The sequence below is a fragment of the Taudactylus pleione genome, unplaced genomic scaffold (assembly GCF_031769625.1).
Source record: "Taudactylus pleione unplaced genomic scaffold, aTauple2 ptg000571l, whole genome shotgun sequence".
NCBI classification, from domain to species: domain Eukaryota; kingdom Metazoa; phylum Chordata; class Amphibia; order Anura; family Myobatrachidae; genus Taudactylus; species Taudactylus pleione.
In genome coordinates, this window is record NW_028284973.1 from 10,609,106 (window position 1) to 10,626,092 (window position 16,987).

Consider the following 16,987-nt stretch of genomic DNA (forward strand, 5'->3'; position numbering starts at 1 on the left):
CGAACCATTTAGCGCAATTTTGTAGGCTTGATTCCCCTTGTAAAAATGCGAACCGTTTAGCGCACTTTTGTAGGCTTGATTCCCCTTGTAAAAATGCAAACCATTTAGCGTTCAAATTCTGGGTTGTTTTTTTGTGCCAAATTGTGGAAGTCCTCTCAATGTCGGTTTCCTATTTTTGGAAATGTGTGTTTACCCCCTTTATTTTTGTGCATTTTCAAAAAACAAGATTACAAAATGGCCACCCCAAAATCTTAACTTTTTTTGGTCTTTTGAAATGTAGGTTTTTGAAATCATGACAATACCCCGGCATGTAAGCATCTTTGGATTGTATCGTAAAGATAAGTATTTTTTAGACTTTTTTGGGGGCAACATACCTTAACTAAAATTCTTACCATTTCAGGTTGATGTTGGTCGTATTATTGTGGCCATGCTGCTGGAAACCGACCAACCTCAATCTCGTAACAGGCGTAGGCATCGTAGGCGTGCTCGGCCCCAGATATATAGAACATGTGTCACCCTTTTTGGAATGCCCGATGATGAGGTGTTAAGGCGCTACCGTCTTCCGCCCCAATCATCATAGACATTCTCTCATTAATAGAGTGATCTTGAGCGGCAAATTGACAGTCCTACAGCAATACCACCACTTACGCAATTTATGGCGGTGTTACATTTCTGTGCCTCAGGAGCCTTTCAAACCACGGTGGGAATAGTTGCGGGAATCTCCCAATCCTCCTTCTCAAGGATCCTGAGGGCAGTGATGGAGGCCCTTTTCAAGCACCTCCATCATTTTATTAAAATGCCTTTGGATCTGGCTTCCCTTAGTGTGGCCAAGGCCAATTTTTACCAAATAGCTGGCTTCCCACACATCATAGGGGTTGTGGATGGTACTCACATACCACTTCAGCCTCCAGCATGGCTGGAGGCCATTTTTAGGAACCGAAAACACTATCACTCACTGAATGTAATGGTGGTATGTGATGCCTCCCTCCAGATCCTGTCCCTGAATGCAAAATTACCCGGGAGTGCACATGACTCATTCGTCATCCGGCAATCAGGGATTTGTCAAAAATTAAACAACCTACAAGCTGGTGATGCATGGCTTCTGGGTAAGTGGAGACCTTTAGTAGATACCAATGCAAAGCTTGATACACAGTGATCCTGATGTTGTTACTTCTTTTTCACAGGAGACAGTGGCTACCCTTGCACACCCTGGCTGCTCACTTCTTATTTGGCTCCCACACCAGGCCCACAAAGTGAGTATAATTCCACACTTACAGCCACCAGGCAAGTGGTGGAGCGCTGTATCCGCCTTTTAAAAGGCCGATTCAGATGCCTCCACTGCTCTGGTGGCGAGCTCATGTATTTGCCGGATATGGTTTTGAAAATTGTGGACCTGTGTGGGATATTTCACAACATCGCCATAAGGAGTGGTGTCCCAATGCAGCCAGAGGATGCCTTGCCTGAGGATGGCCCCCCCGAGGTTGGTCGGAGGTCAGTATGTGGGGGGGCCATACGCGATGATGTGGTGGCCAGATTCTTTAGGTAATTATTGACACAAAATAAGTTATTTGACACAATGTAGAAAGGTAATTATTTTTTGTAAAAAATTAAACGGTTTTTTTTTTCCCCTTCTTGTGTTTTATTTCATAATATTTTGGAATGAAACGATGACTACTTCCTGCTCCCAAAAAATGACTTCATGTGGGCACATTGGATATATCTTCTGGACCCAATTTTGCAACGCCTCATTTGTGGAATCATGTTGGCCTGCTAATTCGTCAAACAGTTCTTGATTGTTTTTTTCCTTTTTTATTATGGTGTAGGCTGGATTTTTGAGAGTGTTTTCACTGTGTGTATTGATTGTGACCCAACACTTTGTGTTTATTATTTATGTTTAATAAATTTTCGTTTCTTTTAAAAAAAACATTTCTTTTCGACATTGCAAGCAAGTGTAACCTGGTTCACCCATGGAAAAGTTGCTTAATGGCTAATCCTGTAATGTGTAAAATTGGTCAGTATTTTACTCTGCTTTGTGGGTTAAAACCAACACCAAAAGGTATTATGTAGAATCAGTATGTTTTATAATCTAGGCCTAAGCAGGTTTAAATTAATATTTACCGAACACACCAAAAATTTAGAAACACAAATGCTGGTAACTCTCCAAATCTATTGTTATTGTTAGGTGTTTAATGTGCCTGCTTAAAAAAATCAGTTTTACACAATCTTAGTTACATTACTTTCAAATACTTGCTGCAATAGTCTACTTATGTAAGGTTAAACAATCTAAGATTTACAGACAAGGAATGAGACTGTATTCAAATTTGAAATGTTTATTGGTTTAAAATATGTAAAAAAAAAAAATAGAAACAATTTAGTGGTGCAGGATCCCAGTCATTTTATCCAGGACCACCAGCATGCCGATAACATGCCCCCTCAGCATATGAACACACCCGGCTAGCTCCGCCAACCGCCTCTGGTCCTCTGTGGGTAAAAAAATTGTGGTGCTTAATAAAATGAATCCTTAATTTATGACTCTAAAACACTTCAAAAGCAAAATCGACTTAGCAAAAAGTGACAATTTTTTTATAAATTCCAAAAACAAACAAATTCATTTTTAATAAAAAAAATAAAAATAATGAATCCCAAAAAAAAAAAAAAAACAAATACACACCAAAAAAACATTTGTTGCTACTGTAAACATGAGATACAAGTATGAGTGTTTGGACATGTGTGATATGTGTATGGGGAAAACATCAGAGAAATTTTTAGACAAAGATATATATAACAAACCTTTTAAAATCCTAAAAAATGGAAAAGTCACAGACAAAGGATTACATCAACACATTAAAAAAAAAAAATGGTTAAAAGGGAAACATACCGTTCATAATGACGCCTGGACCAGGATCCACACCATCGTCCTCCTCAGAGGTGGGACAAATGACATCTGATGTCGGCGGGGTAATTTCGGACAGTGGTGATGGGGTGGTCAAGAGAGGGGTGGGTTGAGGGGAGGGGGAATTTGGAGGGATGGGAATTCTCCAAGAGGGAGGGCCATCAGGGTCTGGCCAGGCTGGGGTGGAGGGGGAATTTTGGGAAGGTTGGGTAGAGGAGGTTTGGCTTGGAGTTGGGGATGGGGGACGAAGGCGACGTCTTCGCTGGCGATGACGCCGTAGTCTTCGCTCGGCCCCTAAATGATGGATAACAATTTGACGGGTTTTTTTTATTCCCCTTTCTAAAAGCTAATTGGTTAACAAACAAAAAGGAAAACATGCACACGCAGATATGTTTGAAAAAAAGAAACAGGCCAAACAAGATAACATGCACACGCAGATATGTTGGAAAAAAAGAAACAGGCCAAGCAAGAAAACATGCACACGCAGATAGGGCCGAAAATAAAAACATGAAAACAAAACAAAACATAACTTACTTTCAGCTATACGCTGGCGAAAACATGCCAGCAAGCGGGGCGTCCGCCGTTGAAGGTCGGACCACCTGCGCTCCAGCTGGCCGATCTGTCGGCGTGAGCCGAAGGAACGCAGGCGGCGGCGAACCTCCGCATACGCGGAACGCTTCTCCCTATTGCTGATGGGGGGAGGCTGGCTGGTGATACGCCGGTCCATCACCTCAGTCAGAACAATAAGCTCCCGCCTGGTGAACGCAGAGGCTCTCATGATGGCAATGGTGTATTTTTAATAAAACAGTTTTAATAAAGACCAGAAAATAATTTTGATTGGCTAATGTAGTTGGTAAATTAACAGGAACCATTCTATTGGTTAGTGTATGAGTCATGTGTTCTACAGGCAAAAAAATCTATTGTGCGTTATGATAGGCTTGATGCAGTGACATGCGTAAGCTAATTTAAATAAAGAAATGAAACAAGTAAAATATGCGTGGGTAAAAACACGGAAAACAATTTGATAATTGGATCAAACATGTATTTTGGATAAAGAAAACCATTGTTTAAACCGTACGTATTCTGTGGGTAAACAAAAACACGGACAAGAGTAAAGTTTATTGAAAAAGAAAAAAAAACGTTTGGAAAACATGTGAAGAGCAATTAAGCTAATTGATATATTGATTGGCATGATATGATTGAAGTAGGTAGGCAGAATGAACGAGCAGGTAATCGAAATCTGACAGGCCCACTTCCGGTTTGTACTTGTGCGAGCGTTGCCTGCAAGCCACATTGGGGATGTACGCTCGCTATTTGGCTCGCTCGTTAGCTAGAGGAGGGGTTGGGAGACTTTGGGGCGGAAGAATAGCTGCGTACGAAATTACGAGCGAGCGCTTGAATTTACATATTTTGGCACGTACGCCGAACGTACGAACGGCCACTTGCGTCCGGGTCTGAATCAGGGCCATATTTCTCTCTTTTTGTTGACTTTGTAGTGAGTTCGTCATAAAACCTTCTCTTTATATACATTTTATACAGGGTAAAAGTTGACTACAGCAGTTATTTCTTAGTACTGTAGAACATTTCTACTGCTATCTTCTAGGGGGCGCTCTGCTACTGCTTGTGGGCTAGCGCAACCTACTAGTTCATTATTATTATTTTTTTACAATTAGCAAACTCCACTTATGTTTTTCCTGAATACAGGTAAAATACAACAAATGTTATTTATAATTCTCTTAACGCTGATTGCGCTGAGTATTGTACAATCATTACAATCTGACCATTTGAATTTCTTAAACTCAGATCCCATTTGCCCTAGTAAGACTTGAGAACTTTGCTTAATCTTTAAAAACCAGGTACCTACATCAAGGACGCTCTTCTCATAAATCCAAACCCCTGAAACAAATTGTAAAATAATGGGAGCTCATCTTTAAAAACTTCTTCCATGGAACCATAGCTTTGAACGTTATGGGATACGCAGAGTACTTGAAAGAAACAAAAACATTTACAAGGCAATAAGGAAATGTCCCAGCGTTGTATGAATGCCTCTTTTACAGCCAGTCTTAGGACTCCTCCAACCACTTCTTCCTGTTACTGTAATGTTAGTTGTCTGCGGCATCTCTGTGCCCACTGGTGCCGCCCGCAAGGATGGCACATCTGGCTTACACTACAGTTTTTACAATGTCTGCAATGTTTATTACATTCAGTATAAAGCTAAACTTGCTGCATCTCTGCAAGACCAGCCTAACACTGATCTCTCTTTGGGGTAAATTGACTAAGATGGGAGTTCTATTTAAGAAGTGATGTTGCCCATAGCAACCAATCAGATTCTACTTCTCATTTATCTAGCGCCTTCTAGAAGATAATACCTGGAATCTGATTGGTTGCTATGGGCAACATCACTTCTTAAATAGAACACCCAACTTAGTAAATTTACCCCTTTATATCTGTATTTCATCTAGGACATATTAAGGGTAAACAATTCACTACTTGGATTCTCACACTGTAGGTCCCCTGTGTATTAGGATTAGGCCAAAACATGTGCACTATTTAATTTAAAATCATGAAGGAAAATACAGCTTTAGGGCTTTATGCTGAGGTTGTCGCTAAAGCAGTTGCGACTGCGTCTTTTTCCGTAGCGCGACTGCATCTTTATGCAGCCAATGGGATTCATACAGGGTGGCCCACCAGCTGCGGCGCTAATCCGCTTATTTTCAGCCGTACATCATTCCCACTATTAAACACTGTTCCCGCCCAACGGAGGTGTTGAATTTCTGTATGTACATAGTCACCGAAATCAGTGCAACTGCGGCAGAAGCCGCAGTCGCTGACTGCAATACGCCCACAACACTCTCACAACTGGCCAGCCACCCCCTTATTAACACCCATGTACTGTATGCCCACTATCTGCCTTCAAATTTTCTGCGTAGTTTGGCGGCAGTCACAGGGATGCAATGCGCAGTGCGATTTGGATGCATGCATAGACTGATAACATTGCCCACTTGCATCCGACATCAACACTGTGTCCACCTCTACAGGGTCGTAACTTGGGTAGTGCGACCAGTGCCATGGCACAGGGCACAGCCGGGTGGGGGGCGCTGTTTGGGCCTGGCAATTTTCCTGTATACTATCATTCTCACTTGTAGCTTCCTCTTTTATCCCCAGCATCTCCTGGCCTCCCCTATCTCTTCCCTGGCCCTTTTTCAGGTGCACTATCTTATGTCCCTATTTAAAAAATGGTGGGAGGGGCGCCAATGCTCTCTCTGGCACAGGGCACCAAAACGTCTAGTTACGGGTCTGCACCTCTGAATCAGACCCTTAGGGGCATATACAATTAGCTGTGGGCTAATTGATGGCCCGGACCTATTCAATCAGTTCCTGCATTCCCGAGCGTAGCAATGATTTTCCCGAGCAGAATCTTTGTTAAATGCAGCCTCTGAGATTTCACACACGGGGAATCCTAATAGATTCCAGCATTTTTGACAGAATCTTTGGATTACCGCGCGGTACCGCAAGGCTTACCATATGGGGAAAATGCCAAATTATCTGGGAGCCTTTCCCCACGCAGTAAACCCTGCACTTAATTGAATATGCCCCTTATTGTCTTCCTCCTTTGTACCATATGTTGTATGGAATAACTATGAAACCAACGTGTAATTACCAAACGGTAAAATGCTTGTCACCTATACAGCCATCTTTTGGAAGAACCGAATCTAGACATTTCAGCGCCCTGGACAAAAGAGAGCTCCAGTATCTCCCCCTTTTCCATCCTCACCCACTTCCCCCTTCCCCATATCTCATGGCCTAGGACAAAAATATAGTTTAACTACTGTACCACATTCTGAAAACATTAACCACATCGGGTGGTGTGCTTACTTCTATGTCCTAGGTGACCTTCAGTTTAGGGGATAAATACAGCTAAATACTGTGTGTGTGGGTGGGGGGGTGTAATAATAAGTGCTCAGACTGTCACTCACACTAGGACAATATTAAACACCAGCGGATATTATTCAAGAGAAACTGCTTATGATGGGGCATGTGGAGAGGACTGATGGCACATAGAAGGAATGTAGAGGGGACTGATGGCATAAAAGGGGAGGTCTAATGGGCATTTAAAGGGCATGTGGAGAGGTACAGTAAATTCTGATGAAGGCTTTGGCCAGAACATATAAGGGGCATATAAGTGTTGCAGTTGTACTGTTGCTGCCCCTCTATACTTGCATGTGGCTTGCAGGGTGCCTGGCACAATGATGCCAGTAGCACTGGATGCTCTGTGCGGGCATCCTGTACATTGTGGTGCTGCCCAGAGTGTCCTTAGGATGCTGTGGTCAGTATTATACTTCCCAGAGCTGACATCACAGGTTTAGGGGCGGGGGCCGGTACAGTTCAGAATAGAGTCCTCTTCCTGCCCTGGCTTTTGTGGTTCCAGGTCACTTAAAACAGGGGACCCTTATTGTCTTTAAACTCCACCCACACCAGACAACGCAGTAAATTAACACTACAGACAAGAACACGCACAAGGCACATTGTATATTAACACAACACACAGAGACACACACCTGGCACCGTAGTATATTAACCAGCGCTGTATCTTTGACATCAGTGCATCCCTGTGCTGCAATGCCACCCATCTCGCTCCCCATCGCCCTCCCCCTGACATACCGCCACTTCCAACCACCACTTCAAGGCACCACTGCCTGCACCACTGCAGTGACCAGCAGGACACCCACATGTATGGGATCCAAGGAGCTGGTAGCCGCTGTATCTTTCTGTACTGGTGGTCAGTGAAATACAAAAATACTGTTTTATTGCAGCACAGCATGTGTGACATCATGTTAGGTCACACTACATCTTTGAAGAGAAAATCTGTGGCCGAGAGAGGATGAGAAGCATCCATAAGACACAGTAGCAGTTAAGTGTCTGAGGTCTGGAGCTGGAGGGATGTGGGGACTGGAGCTGGAGAGACAGAAGAGGGCTGGAGAGACAGATAGGGCTGGAGAGATAGAAGGGACTGGCTGGATACATTGCAGGGCTTGCTGGAGAGACATAAAAAAGCTGGAGAGACACTGTGGGCTGAAGAGACACTGGTAGACTACAGGTGGCGTGACACTGGAGGGCTTTAGCTGAAATGACACTAGAGGACCTATCTGGAGAGATAAAAGGGGACTAGAGAGACACTGAGGGATGCAGCTGGAGAGACACTAGGGGGGCTGGAAAGAAACTTGGGGACTGAAGAGACACTGGGGGCTGCAGTTGGAGAGACAGAAGGAAGCTAGAGAGACACTAGGGTCTGGAGATACTGGGGGCTGCAGCTGGAATGACACTGGGGGCTTCAGCTGTAGAGACAGAAGGGGGCTGGAGCTGAAGAGACTCTGGAGCTCTGAAGAGACACTGGATAGTGTAGCTGGAGAGGCACTGGGGTGCTGGAAAGACAGAAGTGGGCTGGAGAGACAGAAGGGGTTAGAGGGATATAAGAGGTCTGGCTGGAGGTGGAGAGATACTGAGGATGGAGAGACACTGGGGCTGCAGCTGGAGAGACACAGAGGAATGAGGCTGAGAGACACAGGGGGGTTGGACAGACACAATGGAAGATGTGACTGAAGAGAACTGGGGGGAACTGGCTGGAGATTATCCACAGTAAATGCACCAGATACCTGCAAAAGTGTTCAAGAATTGCCAAGCGTCAGTGGGGAAAATCATGCTTTAAGGCTGACTGAATTGCCAAGCGTCAGTGGGGAAAATCACGCTTTAAGGCTGACTTCATCCACTTCAAATTTATTCTCTCTTCCTACAGTGCTGCCCTATCTCTCTCCAAACAAACATATTTCAAGAACCTCATCTCCTCCCAGTCCCCAAACCCCGGCTTCTCTTTGCCACTTTCAACTCCCTCCTCTGCCCTTCCCCTCCTCATCTCCACTCCTTGCTCTCTGCCCTTGACTTTGCCACCTACTTTACATCTAAAATTGACTCCATACATGAGGACATCATATCCCATCAGACCCTCAGCACTCCTCCACCTCCTTTCCCTGTCCACCCCTCCCCTTCTGTCTCACCAACTTTGACATCCTTCTCCCCTGTTTCTGGAGAGGAAGTCATGGCCCTCATCTGGTCCTCCCCTCCTTCCACCTCCCCTCTTGACCCTATGCCTTCCCATCTCCTCTCCTACCTGTCTTCATCTGCCTGTTCCCATTTTGCTCACCTCCTTAATCTCTCCCTATCATCTGGCACTGTCCCTTCTGCATTCAAACATGCCCTTGTCTCCCCCATTCTTTAAAAAACCTACCCTTGATCCTAACATACTTTCCAACTATCGACCCATCTCTCTTCTCCCTTTTGCTTCCAAACCCCTTGAACGTATTGTCTACAACCGCCTTACCACCTTTCTTTCCTCCCACTCCCTCCTTGACACATTTCAATCTGGCTTCCGTTCTCTCCACTCCACTGAAACTGCCCTCACGAAAGTCAGCAATGACCTCCTTGCTGCCAAATCCAAGGGCCACTACTCTCTGCTCGTTCTCCTTGACCTCTCTGCTGTATTTGACACTGTAGACCACCCTCTCCTGCAAATCCTTTACTCTCTCGGTTTACATGGCACTGCCCTCTCCTGGCTTTCCTCCTACCTCTCTGATCGTTCCTTCTCTGTGTCCTCTCATGACTCCTCTTCCCCCCCACTTCCACTAACAGAAGGAGTTCCCCAAGGTTCTGTTCTTGGACCTCTCCTTTTCTCCATATATATGTCCTCTTTAGGTGAACTCATTATCTCTTTTGACCTGCAATATCATCTCTATGTTGATGATACTCAAATTTACCTTTCCACCCATGAGCTCTCCCCCTCGCTCCTTACCCGTATCTCCAACTGTCTCTCTGCTGTCTCTTCATGGATGTCCCAGCACTTTGTTAATCTTAACATGTCTAAGACTGAGCTGATCATCTTCCCACCCTCTTCCACTACATCACTTCCCACAATTTCATTATCTCCTCTAGCCCCAAAGTGCGCTGTCTTGGAGTTATCCTAGACTCCTCCCTCTCTTTTAAACCACACATTCAGCACCTCTCGCAGTCCTGCCATTTCCACCTAAAAAATATCTCCAGGATTAGACCCTTCCTCACCCAGGATGCCACTAAAACCCTCATCCACTCACTGGTCATCTCCAGATTGGACTACTGTAACCTTCTCCTAGCTGGCCTCCCAGTCACTCACCTCTCTCCACTACAATCGGTTCTCAATGCTGCTGCCTGGCTCATCTTCCTCTCCAGACGTTCTACATCTGCTTCCCCTCTCCTTCAAGCTCTACACTGGCTCCCCTTCTCCTTCAGATGCCAATTCAAGGTTCTCACATTCACCTACAAAGCCCTCACCAAATCCTCTCCCACATACATTTCTCACCTTCTCTCCCTTCACACTCCCGCCCATCCACTACGCTCAACATATGCATGCCACCTCTCTTGCCAACTGACTACTTCCACTCCCGCATCCAAGATTTTGCCCGTGCTGCTCCCTACCTTTGGAATGCTCTCCCTCTCCCTATCAGACTCTCCACCTCTCTACAAATCTTCAAACGGGCTCTCAAGACCCACTACTTCATCAAGGCCTTCAGCACTGATCCTAACCCACCTCATGCTCTTTCCTCCCTATCTTCCCCTTCTGTGTCACACCTGTCTGTCTGCCCCTCCCCTTTAGAATGTAAGCTCTCACGAGCAGGGACCTCTTCCCTCATGTGCTTCTCTTTACATTTTCTTCTACTCCTTACTCCCCCTTAGGGCACCTAACACGGGACTGCTAACTCCCTGCTGCTTATTGTGAGTGCTTTAATCGCTATTGCAGCCTAGTATATAAATCATGTCCTTGTCCTGCACTGTATTGTACTGTAAGTTACTTGTTTCTTGTTCACTTATTAGTTCTATGTACTGTGTAAGGCGCTGCGGAACACTTGTGGCACCATATAAATAAAGGATAATAATAATAATAATAACGCTATGTATTATAGAATAAAAACTGCACAGTTTATCTTGACACTCTCTTCGTTACTATACATATTATATAGTTGTTTAATGAAATTGTGAAGAGGTGCTACCTACTACCAAAATGTACATAATCAAAAAACAGAAAGTAGGTTAGCTACAAGGTGCACTGGTCAAGCAAATTGTCTATTAAAACATTACTTTTACTGGAAACCAATTAAATAATACATCCTTTGATAAAGACCCATAAAATAGTGAAATGTTCATAAAATGAAAGAAGTGAACAAAGGAAAGAATAACGGGTAAACTTACAAAGCATCGTGTTTTACGTCTAAACCAAATCACTGGACGTCGTCGGTAGTTTAAAAGGCCAAAATCATGAATTTACAAAGCCGCTTTTTTTATTGTCTATTTTGTTCTGATGGTGATTACTCATCTGTTTCTTCCTTGTACGATTTCAGTCGGATTGCCTCCTTTACGATAGACTCCGCAGATAAATAGTATGAATCCACTTACAGTTAGCAGCAGACTCAAAGCGGCACAGATCAGTACAGTACGTGGACGCCATTGACAAACGTGAAAGTTGTGAGTCTTTGAAGAATGAAACTGTCATCCATGCAGTCAGTGAGAGGAGTCTTGCTAATTCTAATTCCAAGAAAAATGGACTAAACTCACTTGAAATATTGATGTACAGTAACCCTAAGTTTTTTACAGGTTGCTATAAGAAAGCTGAACGTAAATGTTTGTGTAACAATGAAAAGCTAGTAGCGAGCGTCAGGGGCGTATCTATAATGGGTGCAGGGTGTGCGGGGTCCAGGGTGGTCCCGCACACCCTGCACCCATAATAATACTTACCTCTCCGGAGTCCCACGTCAGCGCGGGCGTCCGGCGCTTTAAAATGACTGGAAAACGACTGGAAAATGCCCGTCGTTTGCATATGCACAGTACAGGGAAAATGGCCACCGTGGCCATTTTCCCGGTTACCTGTGCATACACTATAGACTCTGGGCACACTCTAGTGCCTAGAGTCTATAACTCTGGCCGCACACAGCTCAGTGCACTGCCGGGCGGAGACTGCACACCGGCCCCCTCCTCTCTAGAGACGCCCCTGGCGAGCAGGGGTGTTGAGTAAGGAGAGCGCTACTGCGCGATCTCCATATTGGTTTCTCCGGGGAGACTTCAATCCCTTACCAAGATGGCCGCCATCTGTAGCTCTGCGGATATGCAGCGCTATCTTATCACTGCTATTATGCACCACAATGGGAAAAGCACGGCTTCCACTTCCTCCTCAGAGATCCTGTGATTACTGCCTAACCCACCCTGTCAAAGACACTAATAATGCTAGCATCCTGCACACATACAGTCACCGGCTGGTGACCTCCCATGCAACAAGCCTGTGCATGCATAACTGTGCGTACGGCTGTACATTCACACTGCAACTAAATAAACCACCTCACTGGTTAAGTATTGGGCTGTTTGTTGTCTCTGGGCATCTGCTGGTGTGTACAGGTGTGTATCTATAATGGGTGCAGGGTGTGAGGTGTACACAGGCCCTTGGGTCTAAGGGGCCCACACCGCACACCCTGCACCCATTTACTGAGTACTGCGTTGGCGGCAGCAGCGCTGTATAAATCACCGGCTAAATGGCGCAGTGGCCATTTTCCTGGTGTTTTGCGCATGTGTAGCAGGGAAACCGCTGGTAAAATGGCTGACGTGCCTTTTCCTCGGTGACCTGCGCATGCACAGTAGACCTTGGTACAGCATTAGAGTCTACTAGTGCCCAGAGTCTACTGCCTGGCTCAGTGCATTGCCGGCCCCTGGGTAGAGAGGATGGGGCTCTGGACAGAGGGCCTGATTCAGACCCGCTCGCAAGCACATAGTGCTCACAAACGGGTTAATGGTGGACCAGTGCGCACACTCGAGCCCTGGAGCAAGCACTAAAAGCACTTGCTCCGTGGCTCACTACAAAAGGGGCGGCTGTCGATGTTGATCTATAGCTTGCCCCGTTTTGTAGGCGTGGCAGGGGGGTTGCTTCACAAACGGAGGCGTTCCCAAACGAACACCTGCCGTTTGTGGGCGGCCCCACTGACATCACCAGTGATGTCAGTGGGAGAGCTTCTGGCTCTATTAGAGTCGGAAGCTCTCTGGGGCTTGTGGCCACGAGACCCTACCACAAGGGTCTCCTCACAAGCCCGATGGTCGCGATGGTCTTGACCATCGCGACCATCATCCTGGCCGCTCGCAATAGCTGTGGGTGGTCACTCACAGCTATGCGAGTGGCCAGGAGGCCGCTCCAAAAAAAAAAACGTCCGGCTCTGAATAATGGCCAGAGACTGCATGTGGGCCCCTTCCTCTCTTGCGTCCCTGGGTGTGTACCTACACTCAACCATACCACCACCATCTGTACACACACATATTCCAACCCATAAGAGCTCCCACAGCTCTGCCATGGAGGTATAAAGCTTCACCCCCTCCCACATGTTAGTGCAGCTGTAAAGTGAGGAATGAAATAGTGAAGGTTCATACTCTCTAGTATTAACCAGGGCCATTCATGGAGCTCCAGAGGTGGAGTCACAGCATGGTCCAAAATTCAAATAGGGGAGTCACACCATCACCCCAAACATCATTGGCAGTTGGTGTGACTCCCCAATTTGAATATTGGACCATGATGCGACCCCACCTCTGGAGCCACCACTGGACACAAGATTACTCACTGTATCATTTGCAGCCCTGTGATGGAAATAGCGGAAGGATGTGATATAATGAGTCAGGGTGTTTGATGACTGTCATACAGTTACAGTTTTATACCATTGAATACTACGTTCTTTTGTCTGAATTCTCACATACCTACAAATGGTCTTGATGGTCCCATGTCCTGAATTTTGTGACTGAAAGGCATACAAAATTAGGGTAGACCGGGTGTATCTGGCTGTGACTTATGCAGAGTGGGGGGTGATTATTTTGTTAGAAATTTCTAATCAGCAGGTAGGCACTCTGGTGCTTTCAATGGTTACCTACTCTGATGCATTCAGCAGTTACATACTAAGGTGCATTCAGCAGTTACTGACTATGATACATTCAACAGTTATGGACTCTGGTGCATTCAGCAGTTACTGACTATGATACATTCAACAGTTATGGACTCTGGTGCATTCAGCAGTTAGACCATGATACATACAGCAGTTGCAGACTGATACATTCAGCAGTTACGGACTGTGATACATTCAGCAGTTACGGACTATGATACATTCTGCAGTTACCTACTCTGATGCATTCAGCAGTTACATACTCTGGTGCATTCAACAGTTACGGACTATGATACATTCAGCAGTTGCCTACTCTGATGCATTCAGCAGTTACATACTCTGGTGCATTCAGCAGTTACAGACTCTGGTGCATTCAGCAGTTACATACTCTGGTGCATTCAGCAGTTACAGACTCTGGTGCATTCAGCAGTTACAAACTCTGGTGCATTCAGCAGTTACGGACTCTGATGCATTCAGCAGATACATACTCTGGTACATTCAGCAGTTACGGACTCTAGTGCATTCAGCAGTTATGGACTCTGGTGCATTCAGCAGTTACGGACTATGATACATTCAGCAGTTACATACTCTGGAACATTCAGCAGTTACGGACTCTGGTGCATTCAGCAGTTACGGACTCTGGTGCATTCAGCAGTTACATACTCTGGTACATTCAGCAGTTAGACCATGATACATACAGCAGTTGCAGACTGATACTTTCAGCAGTTACGGACTATGATACATTCAGCAGTTACGGATTATGATACATTCAGCAGTTACCTATTCTGAAGCATTCAGCAGTTACAGACTCTGGTGCATTCAGCAGTTACAGACTCTGGTGCATTCAGCAGTTACAGACTCTGGTGCATTCAGCAGTTACAAACTCTGGTGCATTCAGCAGTTACAGACTCTGATGCATTCAGCAGTTACATACTCTGGTACATTCAGCAGTTACGGACTCTGGTGCATTCAGCAGTTACAGACTATGGCCCTCATTCAGAGCCACTCGCAAACAGCAGTACGCTCGTTGCGTTCCGATGTTGAATAACCGCGCATGCGTCGGTGTAACACTGCGCATGTGCGGACGGCAGATTGCGAGCTGTTTTGGTCTCGTTCGTCAAATAGCGTACAGGAAGTGACCTGTCAAATGTGATTGACAGAACAGGGCGTTTTTGGGTGTTGACGGGGGTGGAGATGGAAAAACGCAGGCGTGGCGAGGCGTTTTTGGGGCGTACATACATTAGCAAATGCGAGCGTAAAATGTGTTCGGACCGACTCATACGTCACTGGATGATCCTCTTTCCCTTCAAAATGCTCGCACAGCTTAGGGTCTGGATTACTCGACCACATTGGCGATGGCCTTCTCCTCCGTCCCGGGACTCCTCGATGTTGTTGCGATTAATCGCGGGAGGGCTGAAAAGCAATTAGTGTTGGATTGAAAACCGGCTTGGTATGTGTTTGGAAATCAGTTTTTTGGGATAGCACAAAACCGTACGCAGGTGGAAATCAGAGCTGCTAATGTCAGGATGACACAATCAATTTGCGTACATTTGTGAGGGTTTATTTTGCCCTCAATTTGGTGGTTAGGGCCTATTGTAACAATAATGTCATCATGTTTTAATTTTCGCACCATTTTATTTTTGCCTCTTGAATTTGCCTCGTTATATGATTTTTTTAAACGTTCCTTAAAGAGCCCATTTTTTTTTTTTTTTTCCCAGTTTTTGCCTTTTGGTCCAGGATTCAATTTAACCTATTTGTACAATAATTTCACAATCCAATGTCAGATTTTTGGTTTCAATTTATTGCTCAAACAAAATAAAAAAAAATTAAAAATTTGGGATCATCTTTTTTTGCCAAAGATATGTCCCAAAATCAAACAAATTGGCCCAACATAACTGTTTACATAAACATACAAAAAAAATTTTAAAAACATTTCACAAGAAAGGAGAGGGAAGTTTTGACCAGAAAGGAATATGAGCCAAGCACAGAAGGATTGTGGGAAAAGTCACCATTGCTGTCATCGTTTTTTCACCCGTTTGGATGGGGGAGGGAGGGCGCCAGACCGGGTCCGGGATGTCATCCGGCTGGCCTGTCCAGAGGCAGATGTTGTGGCCTCTGGACTAGGCACAGGGCTAGGCACATTTGGAGGATTGGCTGATGTTGTGCCAGAGGTGGAGGATCCTGATGTTCCGGCAGGAAGGGAGGTCGGCTCCACCATGTGCTGGCGAACGAGCTGCTCCAGGGCATTGGCGATGCGGATGTTGGCCCTGGTATTTTCCGCCAGGGCCTGACCATGGTCACGTTGGCCGCAGCATTTTGCTCCAGGGCCTCAGCCACCCGTAGCAGACTGGTGTCCATCCTCTGCAGAATCTCCGTATGGAAATCCGATTTGAAATTGAGTTCTGTGAGGAGGGACACTGCCTGCGAGGGGGATTGCCCTGGACTGGCTTCTGCAGGGTCCGTAGCCGGATGTACTGGTTCCTCCCCTGCCGAGCCAGCAGAAATTCGGCGGCCAAGGCTCCCCTCTGGAACAGACTCATCCGCCTGTGTCTCTGTTAGGAAAAAAGAGAAAAGCCTCACATTAGAATCTACATATTGGCACAATAACATTTCATAGTTGATAACATCCAAAGATTTACCTGGGACAACATGAGGAGCCGCAAAGTCTGGCATGTCCGTATCCATGTTGGACACGCCAAACACCTCCACAGGCTGCACACACCCCTGTGCCAGCTCTTCTAAATCGGTCAACTCCAATGACACAGGGGTGGGACCCCCACCTGTCCCCCTTGCATGCCTAGCCCTGTCAGCGAGTTTTTGCTTTAGGCGATATTTGAAGTCGCCCCATCTGTGGGAAAAAATGCAAGCCATTATCCTTTTGTTTAAAATGGTGTTTGTTTTTAGGGGGGGCAAGTGTTTACTTACCGCCGTTTGACATCCCGGGCTAGACGGACATAATCACCCACCCTATTGACAGCAACGGCTACCTCTTCCCACATTCTCCCCTTCTGGCTTAGACTCATATTCCTGTCTGCCTGTGGCAGGATGTCCACACACTTCTGTATCAAAACCTCCATCTCCTTTCTTGTGAAATGTGGCTGCCTTT